Genomic DNA, 11341 nt, shown 5'->3' with positions numbered 1-11341 from the left:
AGATGGTCGTGAGCCATTATGTGGGTGCTGGGAATTGAACCCAGGTCCTCTGCGAGAGCGCCAAGTACTCTTAACCACTGAGCCAACTCTCTAGCCCCCTCGGTAGCACTCTTAAGGGATGGGGTGGAAGGAGGGTTTCCTTCCCAAGACACTTGAAAAATATGTCACTTCTCTCATTTGGTTCATCTTATGGTTTACGTAAATACCAAGGTGGATGGATATAAACTCAGAAGTCTTGAGAGAAAAATGGATGTGCCAGGATCAACCTCACTCCATGTCACAAGTTCATCTTTGAGTGATGTTCCTCCATGCTTAGAAAACAGTATTTCCTGAGCCTGTTCAGTGCACTAACTAGTCACTAAGCTAGCCTGGAGCATACAGGGGTATCATGGTTATTTTAATGACAATTTGCAACAAATTAGAATTACCTGAGTAGGAAGACTTAACAGAGGGTCCTGGCTGCCTTGATTGATGTGGGAATCCCCACCCTAGTTGTGAGTGACACCTTCAGACAGCAGCACAGAAAAATCACCTAGGCAGAAGAGTGTCTCCCCTTTTGCTTGCTCAGCCTCTCTTTCATTAGTGGTTGATCTATCCTCTTATTGCTTGCTTCACTGATATCAGTCAACATCTCCAAGCTTCTGTTGCAGACTAGGGACCAGTGGCTCTCCAGGAAACTTCCCAGCTTCCAGTGCCAGATTGGGGCTACTGAGGTACTAGTCTTAAGGACCACGTAACTACAGGGTTCTCAACACTCAGGCATGAGTCTGCTGCTGTTTCTCTTTTAAAGCTGACTTAATAGTTCAGGGGTGTGTGTGTCTGTGTCTGTGTGTGTGTGTGTGTGTGTGTGTGTGTGCGTGTGTTCACTCAATTCTGTGGTTCTGTTCCTCTAGAGAATCATTCATATCCAGAGTGAATCTTCTCTCAGTTAAACCTCTCTAGAAACACTCTCACAGACTATCAGAGATACATTGCTGTGAAGAGACACCACAGCCACAGCAACTATTATAAGAGAAAACATTTAATTCCAGGCTTGCTTACAGTTCCAGAGGTTTAGTCTATTATCACCATAGCGGGGAGCATGGCAATTGCCCCATAGGCAGTGGAGCAACTGAGAGCTACATCCTGATCTGCTGGCTGAGAGAGGCAAACAGACGGGACCTGGCATGGGCTTTGGAAACCTCCAAAGTATTCAAATATATGAACCTCTGGAGGCAATTCTCATTCAAACCACCATGCAGACATGTGTCCTCTAGCTGACTCCATATCTAGTAAGTTGGTACTGAAGATTGTGTGTGTGTGTGTGTGTGTGTGTGTGTGTGTGTGTGTGCATATAGCACATGCATGCTGAGATGAAACCTAGGGGTTCACACGTACTAAACACATGCTCTACAACCATACCCTCCCAGGCTCATTTGTGATTCTAGACTCGTACTGTATCATACGGTCATTGAACATTTAAGACCAGCTCACTTGAAATAAGGTCTGCTTAACAACCCACCTTCCATTTGAAAAACATATAGAAAACACTGTGAGACATCTTAGTTATTTCTGTATGAATTACATTGTTGGGCATGAATAATATTTTGGATCTGTTTGGTTCAACAAAATTATTTATAAAGTCAATTTGTTTCATCTTGGTTTTTTCACATATATAATTTTCTCACATATATAATCTTTTACAATATAATTTGTTTATTTATATATTTAGGTTTGCCAAGGGCCTGACTATACACCTATGTAGCTCTGGATAGCCTAGAACTCATTTTCTACACCATGCTCACCTTGAGCCTGTGTTGGTCTCCCTGCCTCTCCCTCTGCATTTAGAGATTGTAGATTGTACCACCACACCCTGCTCATCTATTTTGCTGTTATTGTCAGGGATGGAGCCCAGGGTCTCATGAACACTAAGGACGTGCTTTACCTATGTGCTGTATCCATGATCCTAGCTCCTAAAATGTTTGAACCTATGGGGGAAACGCCATTGTATTTCTACTGAACAACCACTGTATTTCTACTGAACAACCACTGGTTTCAACAGGTGACACAGCTTGCTCCTCTGACATGTATAATTTAATTCCAGCATCTGTTAGTGATATCAGGAAGTTCTTTATGTCTAATCTAAGTCCCTGTGAATATATATATATATACACACATATGTATATACATGCATATATTTACACATGTGTAATATGCATGTAATATGTGTGGGTCCAAGTTCCGCCTCACAGCAGGGCACGGCCTTTTGGGAGGCAAAATTAGGGGATCTTGACTGCGCTTATCCCATACCATTGCCAACAGGTGCTGGACTGTTCTGGGGGTGGAAAAACGAAGTCAAAGCTGAGGTTCTCAGTTCCCCGGGCACCCAGCCATCCCTGGGGTACAGCACAGAGGAGTCATGAACAAAGGATCAGAAAGGAGCGGGGGTCCACGGGCCCTCAATGAGGCCAGGACCAGAGGCTCCCAAACTCCTGGGTCAGTGTCTAGCCTGCAGGTTGTGGGAAATGGGAGCTCGGGCTTAGCTCAGTGGTGATTGTCCTTAGGTTGGTGGCAGTTGTGGCTGGAAGTGCAGAGAGGCCTCTGCCAGAGACTTCAACTGCAGCTCTGTAGTCAAAGGCCTTCTCAATGCTCCCCATGGCAGATCTTGATGGAAGAGACAGTCCTTGGTTCCAAAGTGTTCATGGTGGAAAATGGATACATACCAACTTCTCAGGGTGGACCCCAGATTAAATACCTTTTGCAGAGATGAATGTCTGGGAAGGGGAGCTTATTGGCTAAATTCTTAGGACCTCTAGGTACCTCATTAGCATGGAGAACTCTGTTTTGGACTACCTGACCAATGTGGGGAGCATGGCACGCGTTCAGGCCAGGTGGGGAGGCGACTACCATCTCAGGTGTGTACCCACCGAGTCTCTGGGGGTCTCAGTCCTGCTCTACCTTACTAAGCTTCCTGGCATGGTTTACCATCCCACATATATGTATACATATAGTCTCACTAACCCAAGCTAACTTCAAACTTACTATGTAGCCAAGGATGACCTTGAACTCTTAAAATTGGTTTTTTTTTTGTTTGTTTGTTTGTTTTTGTTTTTTTGGTTTTTTTTTTTTTTTTTTTTTTGGTTTTCAAGACAGGATTTCTCTGTGTAGCCCTGGTTGTCCTGGAACTCACTTTGTAGACCAGGCTGGCCTCGAACTCAGAAATCCACCTGCCTCTGCCTCCCAAGTGCTGGGATTAAAGGGACCTTGAATTCTTTATCCTCTAACTCACTGCAGCTATTGTTCAAACCACAGGCAAGATCTAAAGTCATTTTTTTCTTTTTTTGCCTTTAAATATCGTCATATCCTTTCAATACTCATTTCTTAATGCTGAATAGTGCAGCTCTTGCTTTGCTGATACCATGAGCTAGGCCTGTGGGCTCCATGAAATCTCCCGGGCATGCAGTCTACCACATAAGGAAACTCCCAGAATATTCGAAGTAGACTGTGTTATTCAGAGCTGGACAGATAGCTCCCTTGAGCCACTGGAAGGTTGAGAGCAGCCAACTCTATTTCAGGCTTTGTCCTCTGGGCCTGTCAGATCCGCTGAAGGCATGAATGATGTGGCTTTCGAGAATTCCTCTGCTCAGCAAGGGTCCCTGGAACCCAGTGCCAATTTTGAAATCTATTACCAAGAGAGGACACTGCCCTGCTTCCATGCTAAAGGAAAGAGCTTCCAAAGACAGCCAGGTCAAGCTCACATTTGGTATTAGTGGCTCTGGCCTGATCCCTCCACTCTGTGGAGGCCAAAGCCAGAGTACAGAAAGGATGGTGGCCTGTCTTGGCATGAAAATGAGCAGAGCAAGGGATGTGGAATTCAGATGTCTCTGCTAAGATTACCACAGAGTGGCCTGAGCAGGTAAGAGTGCCTGCCACACCAGCCTGACCACCTGAGTTCAATGTTCAGAACATACCGAGGAAAGAGAGAACCGAGCCCCCCCAAACTGTCCTCCGACACACACACACACACACACACACACACACACACACACACACACACACTCACAGGCAAACATGAACATGCACTAAATAAGCAAATAAATTAAACAAAAGACATGATGAGTAAAACAAAAGGCAGCTATGCCTGTTAATTCCAGCACCCAGGAGGCTGAAAAAGACTCACCAGCTGGAGGCCAGCCTGAGCTACATAGTGATGTCATGTCCGAGAGAGAGAGAGAGAGAGAGAGAGAGAGAGAGAGAGAGAGAGAGAGAGAGAGAGAGACTAAAGCCATATGAAGTGACTCAAGCCTACAATCCGCCATCCCGGGATATATCTCTAGGCATGTTGGCACATGACTTTATTCCGAGAACTCAGGAGGCAGACAGCAGGATCTTAGGATCTTTGTGAGTTTAAGGCTAGCCTGGTCTACACTGCAAGTTCTAGGCCAGTCAGGGCTACATAATGAGACCCCATCTTAGAAAGTAGAATATATCTGGAGCCAGTCCTTGACACCAGGAGAAAAGTAACAAGAATTTCATGTTATTTTACTGGGCAATTCAGAGTGTGATCTGAAATACATAATTTGTAGAACTGGAATGAGGTTTAAATAAGAGATAGGCCAGCAAGAAGAAACTCTCTGCCTCGGTTTACCTATCTCTAAAATGGGGTGCATACAGGGATTGAATGGGTTGGTTCTGTAGTTCCCTCACAGCAGCGCCAGACACAGCAAATGCCGAGAAAGCCACTGTTGTGGTGCCATGAGTGTGCACGCACTCTGACTTGTCTGTCACTTTCCTCGCTCTGGGGTCCAGATGGATCTGTTACATTGGCTGTTGTTTTGTATTTAGGGTTTGGGTGGAGGCGGCGTTTTGAGTTAGGGTTTTGCTCCCTAACCCAGACTGGGTTGGAATTCACGGTGATTCTCCAGCCTCAGCCTTGACGAATGTGGGATTACAGGGTAGCTCTCACACTTCATGATGGCTTACTTGTCAATTGCCCCATTCATCCGAAGGCTTGCAAGAACAGAAACATTTATTCCTCTTTTTGCACAAGATTTTTTATTATTATTTCTTTAGTTTTTATTTTACATGCATGAGTGTTTTGCCTGCTTATATGTCTGTGCACTATATTCCTGCCTCGTGCCTGTGGAGACCAGAAGAGGGTGTCAGCTGCTCTGGAACTGGAGTCATAAACAGTTGTTAGCTGCCGTATGAGTTCGTGAGAAGTAAACCTGAGCCATTTGCCAGAGCAGTCAGCACTCTTAACTACTGAGCAACATTTTTAGCCCCTCGTACAAGGTGTTTGGTTGGTTGGTTGGTTGGTTTTTTGAGACAGGGTTTCTTTGTGTTTCCCTGGCTGTCCTGGAACTAGTTCTGTAAACCAGGCTGGCCTCGAACTCATAGAGATCCACCTCCCTCTGACTCCAGGGAGGATGAACCCCATCACCATCTGGCTAGGGGTTATTTTGTTGGTTTCTTCTTTATTTTTCTTTTCTTTTCTTTTCTTTTCTTTTCTTTTCTTTTCTTTCCTCTTCTCTTCTCTTCTCTTCTCTTCTCTTCTCTTCTCTTCTCTTCTCTTCTCCTCTCCTCTCCTCTCCTCTCCTCTCCTCTCCTCTTCCTTCCTTCCTTCCTTCCTTCCTTCCTTCCTTCCTTCCCTCCTTCCTTTCTTATGAGTAAATTTGCTCACAAGATTCTACAGAGAAAACATTGTCAATATCCCATCTCTCTGCTGACAAAACAGTAATCCACTTCCTAGTTTGAATCTCAAAGATCAACTAATAATAATAATAATAAAATTAAAATTAAATAAATTAAAACTGATAATAATAAGGTAATCGCTCAAGACCGCTTGCTGCCTCTCACTTTTCCCTTACTCTTTGGAACTTACTCTGACTATGCCATTAGGGTTTGGAAATGACTAGGATGAATTAAGTAATGTCCTTGTGATAGAGCCCTGTGATTATAGATTGTATCTCTCTCTCTCTCTCTCTCTCTCTCTCTCTCTCTCACACACACACACACACACACACACACACATGTCGGGGATAGAAGTAGAAGGAGAGATAGAGAGGGAGAGGGAGAGGGAGAGGGAGAGAGAGAGAGAGAGAGAGAGAGAGAGAGAGAGAGAGAGAGAGAGAGATTGAGAAAATACCCATGATATGATGCAGCCAAGAGAAGGGGAAGAGGTGGGGATTATTTTTGAGAGCCTTCTCCAGGCTGTTTGGATTTCCAGCCCTCACAAACTGCAAGGTAGGGCTGGAGAGATGACTCAGTGGTTATGAGCACTGGCTGTTCTTTCACACGTCCAGAGTTCAACTCCCAGAAACCACATGGTGGCTTATAACCATCTATAATGAGATCTGGTGACCTCTTTTAAAAAAACCCAAAAACCTGCAAAGTAAATAGACCTCTTCTCTTTATGACATTGTCTACCTCAAGCACTTCATTATAGTGATGAAAAACTGTTTAATATAGTTTCCCAACTTTATTCTTTCTGTTGGTCTAGTTTTTATTTGCCTTTTGTTTGAGTTCTTCAAGAGATGGTCATGGTCATGGTCTGTATCACAAGGTGGCCTTAAATTCACAAGGTAGCCCCAGATTGACTTAAAATTCATGGCAATTCTCCTGCCTCACCCTCCTGAGCAGCTGGGACTGTAGACACTGTAATATACTAGAATACTTTTCCAATCATGATCTTGTGAATTCTCTGAAAATATGTCAAAATCAGAATTGTGGTTCCTTCCAAATATTCTGGCCATCCAGGCCTTAGTGAAGACTCCTGCCTTGCTCCTCCAGCCTCAGTGATCTGCCCCTCCCACCCCTTCCAGCCTCTTCTAGGATCTCCTTCTTTCCTTCCTCCTACATGGTTTGGGTCTGCCTCAACATCCATGCACACCACCTTTCTTTTCTGTCACATGCAAGCTACAGAAGTCACTGGATGTTATGTAGCAACTGAGTCACAACATCAATGTTCAGTGAACATATGTTGGTGACCTAAGGAAAGCCACAGTCAAGTTCAGACTGAGCCGTATGTAGCAGCATGATCAATAAGTATGTAGGCCTCTGTCAGGCTCCGTCCATAGGCCTACAGGGGGATGTTGGCTCAGGACTGATGGATGTATCAGGGGCAACCTCTTTTGTGAATAGTCAAGCAGTTAGTAAGTACTCAGCAGATCAGTAGCCTCTGAGTAAGGCTGTCCAAGATCAACACAGTAGCTGCACCCAGGGAACTTGCCAGAAGCAGGACTCTCAGCCTCGCCAGATCTAACCATCTAGAAAGAACATCTGAGTAGAACCCAGCAATGTGTGTTTTAATGAGTTCTCTAGGGGATTTGGACACCAACATAGCTTAAGAGCCAGTCCCTTCAGGACACTCCCTCCAGGTGAAGTCTATAGGGCTTTTTATTGTTTTTGTTTTTATGGTGTGTGTGTGTGTGTGTGTGTGTGTGTGTGTGTGTGTGTGTGTGTGTGTGTTTTAAGAGTCTTGCTTTGTTTCAATGGCTTGCCTGGAGTTCACTGTGTCTTCCAGTCTAGACTGGAACTCACATCTGCTTCTGCCTCCTGAGTGCTGGGATTACAGTCTGGTCTTTCTTCCCTCCCCACAGCCCTCAGGAGCTCTTCATTCCCATGGCTTTTAATACCCACCAGATCTGGTCTTCCCTTAGGCTTGCAGCTGTTCAGATTGCTTTCATGCAACCTGGCTCCTGGGACCAAGAGTGGAGGCTGAGAAGGGATTACTGGCTCTGAAGGCTTTCTGTATATCTGTGAAGCTGTTGGCATTCAGCAGGGTACAGGCTGTTTCTGGGTGTGGCTTGCTAAGTAATGTGCAGAGAGATGGACTCTACCCTTTCATCTTTTCTTCCCCTCAGATCTCCAGGTATGAGGCAGGAGGCCCTTCGGGAAGACCCAGTTGCTGGGCCCCTTACCCCTAACATCCACTTCTCACTACCTCACTGAAGGTCTTTAAGAATTCTATATTCATCAGTATATGGGTGTTGATTCCATATAATGAATTGGGGTATCTATGGTCACCAGGTGGCTTTATGTCATCTTCAAGACCCCAGACTCAAGAGAAGAATGGGTTCCATTGCCCCCCATGTCTCTACTGCCCACTGGGTGCAGGGTTTCAGGAGGCCTGCTTCCACATCCTTGACTTGCCTAGCTGTCAAGAGAGTCCTCCTTATGTACCAGGCACTTGCCCATCATGGAAGAGGCTGGTCCAGAGAGAATGATGGGAGGGTGTTGAGGTCAGGCAGATGTCCTCATTGAGGCTGGGAGTCTTTTGTGTTGGTGGGGGTGGGGGTGGGGCTCTGGGTCTGCCAAGGTGGGGCTCTAAAGCACTTTCTGCTCTTTTATACTCTAAGGACAGCGAGTAAGTGAATTGCTCTCAAAAGCCCCAGTAGGAGGCTAATCAGGACCCGGGAGCCTGAAGGTGGAGGATCATCAGTTTGGGGCCAGCCTGAACTACATAGTGAGTTGCTGTTGAAAAAGAAGAGAGGGGGCTGGTGAGATGGCACAGCGGTTAAGAGCGCCGACTGCTCTCCCAAAGGTCCTGAGTTCAAATCCCAGCAACCACATGGTGGCTCACAGTCATCCATAATGAAATCTGATGCCATCTTCTGGAGTGTCTGAAGACAGCTACAGTGTACTTACATATAATAAATAAGTAAATAAATACATATTTTTTTACTTATTTTTTAAAAAGATTTTATTTATTTATTTATTTATTATATGTAAGTACACTACACTCCAGAAGAGGGAGTCAGATTTCGTTACAGATGGTTGTGAGCCACCATGTGGCTGCTGGGATTTGAACTCCGGACCTTCGGAAGAGCAGTCGGGTGCTCTTACCCACTGAGCCATCTCACCAGCCCCATAAATAAATATTTTTTAAAAAGAAAAAGAAGAAGTAGGGGAGAGGGGAAGAAAGAAACTTGGGATGGGGTACGGTGAGAGGTGCCATAGTTCTGGATATTCAAGAATACAGTACTGGGCCAGCAAGATGGCTCAGCGATAGTCACTTGCTGCCAGTTCTAAAGACCTGAGTTCAATCTCCAGGGCCCACTTGGTGGAAGAGAGAAGAGAGAATAGACTGCACAAGTCGTCCTCTGAACACACACACACACACACACACACACACACACACACTATAAAATCAAAACATGGATCTAACAGTTATTTCACTCTGGTGAGGACTCTTGTCTGTCATGTGAATAATACACTGTTGGGGCGGGACAGAGGTGAGAAGGTGGCACAGACACTACAAGGCCAGAGAGTGGTGTGGGCTAGTCTTGCTCCTTTATAACAGCTTACTTTCTAACACACACTTTGAGACCAGCGTTCGGTCGTCCTGTGGGAAGGGACTATGCCCACAACCTAATAACCCCCCATTAGGCCCCATCTCTTAAAGATCCCCACTGTTCACAGTGCCACACTGGGGACCAAGCTTCTAAACCCTAGCCAGCCCGTTTGTGACCTTTTGTATCTGGCTGCTTTCACTTAACATAATGTTTTTCTTTTGCAAAAATGTCATTGTGGGGTTCACTGGCTCTGCAGGCCTGTCTGAGGCCAGACCAGGCTGGAACTCAGAGAGATCCACCGGCTCCTGCCTCCTGGGTTCTGGGATTAAAGGTGTGTGGCACAACAGCTGGCTCCCATCTGAAGCTCCTTGGTCCCTTACTCTTTTTCTAAAGCCGCCTGTTGCTGTGTGCATGGCTTCCATGTGTGTCTTCTCCTTCCCCCCCCCTGCAGCCTTGAGAATCACAGCTTGCCTGCTCTGCGATTCCCTCTTAAACTCCAATAACTTGTTCTTGAGACTCAAAATTACTTTTCATTGTGATAAAGCATGCACACAAAATTGATCATTTTACTTATGTTATCATAAGTGTGAGAGTCGTGGGCATTAACAACACTCCCCATATTACGTTGCCATTATCACCATCAATCAATTTCTTCATCATCCCAACAGGAATTCTGTGCACATTAAACAATAACCCCTGGCCCCTCCCACAAACCCTGGCGCTTCTCTACTTTTTCTGTGAATTTGCCTATCCCAGGCCTCATCTACTATACAGTCTTTTGTACTTAACATAGTGGTTTCCAGTTGTCTCTTCACTGTGGTGTTTATCAGTACCCTGCTCCTTGTTATGAGTGAATAATAGGTACTTTAGTCTGTGGACGATGGCGGAGAGTCATTTAGAAGGCCTACGCTATGCCAGTGGTTTCCATTGTAGAAAACCAACCCAAATTCCAGAGGGGAGAGGTTACTTTCACACAGGGCTCACAGCTGCTGAGTGGTTGGTTGAGCCAGTGCTAGCTAAGCTCTGTGGTGTTTCAAATGCCGAGTGCCTGCGGAGCTTTAGAGGGGCTTAGAGAGATGGCTCTGCGGTTAACCGGGTTAACTGTGCTTGCTGTTCTTCCAGAAGACCCCAGTTCAGTTCTCAGCACCTGTCCGTATCAGGCAGTCCCCGACTGCCTGTAACCCCAGCCCCAGAGGATCAGATGCTCTCTTGTGGGCTCTGGGGCACAGATGTGCTTAGATGCATTTAGAATGCACGTGCACAAAGCCACACACAAACACACATAAACACATAAGGGAAAGTAAAATATTTTGAACAAAAGATAAGTGGAGTCAGATTTGTGGGCAAACAGGCAGAAGACCAGCTTAAGCAGGCAACCCACTTGAGAATATGTTAAGGGAGGCACTAAGGAAGGGTACCCCACCATTTATGGTAAGGGAGGTGCTAAGGGAGGGTACCCCACCATTTGATTTCTCTCTCTGTAGCTACTCATCCGGGCTCTTCCCACCAGGCTTTGCTACCTGCACCTCAGTCACAGAAGACTCCTGGCTGTTGCCTTTTGCAAGCCTCCACTTCAAGTCTTGTCTCTGACCCAGAGTCAATGCTCAGGCCTCTGCAGTCAACAGCCACTCAGGCCCAAGGCCCTTCGATCCCTTAGATGACTGCTGGCTTTCTGTGGGGCTCTCTGAGACACCACGTCCAGCAGACTAATGCTTTCTGAGGGGCAGTCAGTCAGTTTGATTCAACACAACACAGTAGCTGGTGTTGGTTCAAACTTTGGGAGTCTGACCCCGAGTCGTTTAATTTAGGCATATTTAAGCACAGCACAATTGGGTGAAGAATTTTCTGGTGAAAATTAACTCAGTCCTGTGCACACAACAGAGCTAAAGACATGACAGCATCAAGACTTTGTAAAGTACAAAGGATGCCATCTCTAAAGATGGAATACTCCTATAGATTAACTGAGAAGAACAAGCTGGTATTAAGGGTCCGGGGGAGGATCTAGTGTGGTCTCAGCCATACAGATTAGTGCAGAGGGCACCAGGCTGTTAACCAGGGGCAGAAAA

This window comes from Mus musculus, chromosome 6 (assembly GCF_000001635.26).
Source record: "Mus musculus strain C57BL/6J chromosome 6, GRCm38.p6 C57BL/6J".
Taxonomy (NCBI): Eukaryota; Metazoa; Chordata; class Mammalia; order Rodentia; family Muridae; genus Mus; species Mus musculus.
The sequence above is the reverse complement of the archived record's forward strand: the minus strand, read 5'-3'. Positions refer to the sequence as shown.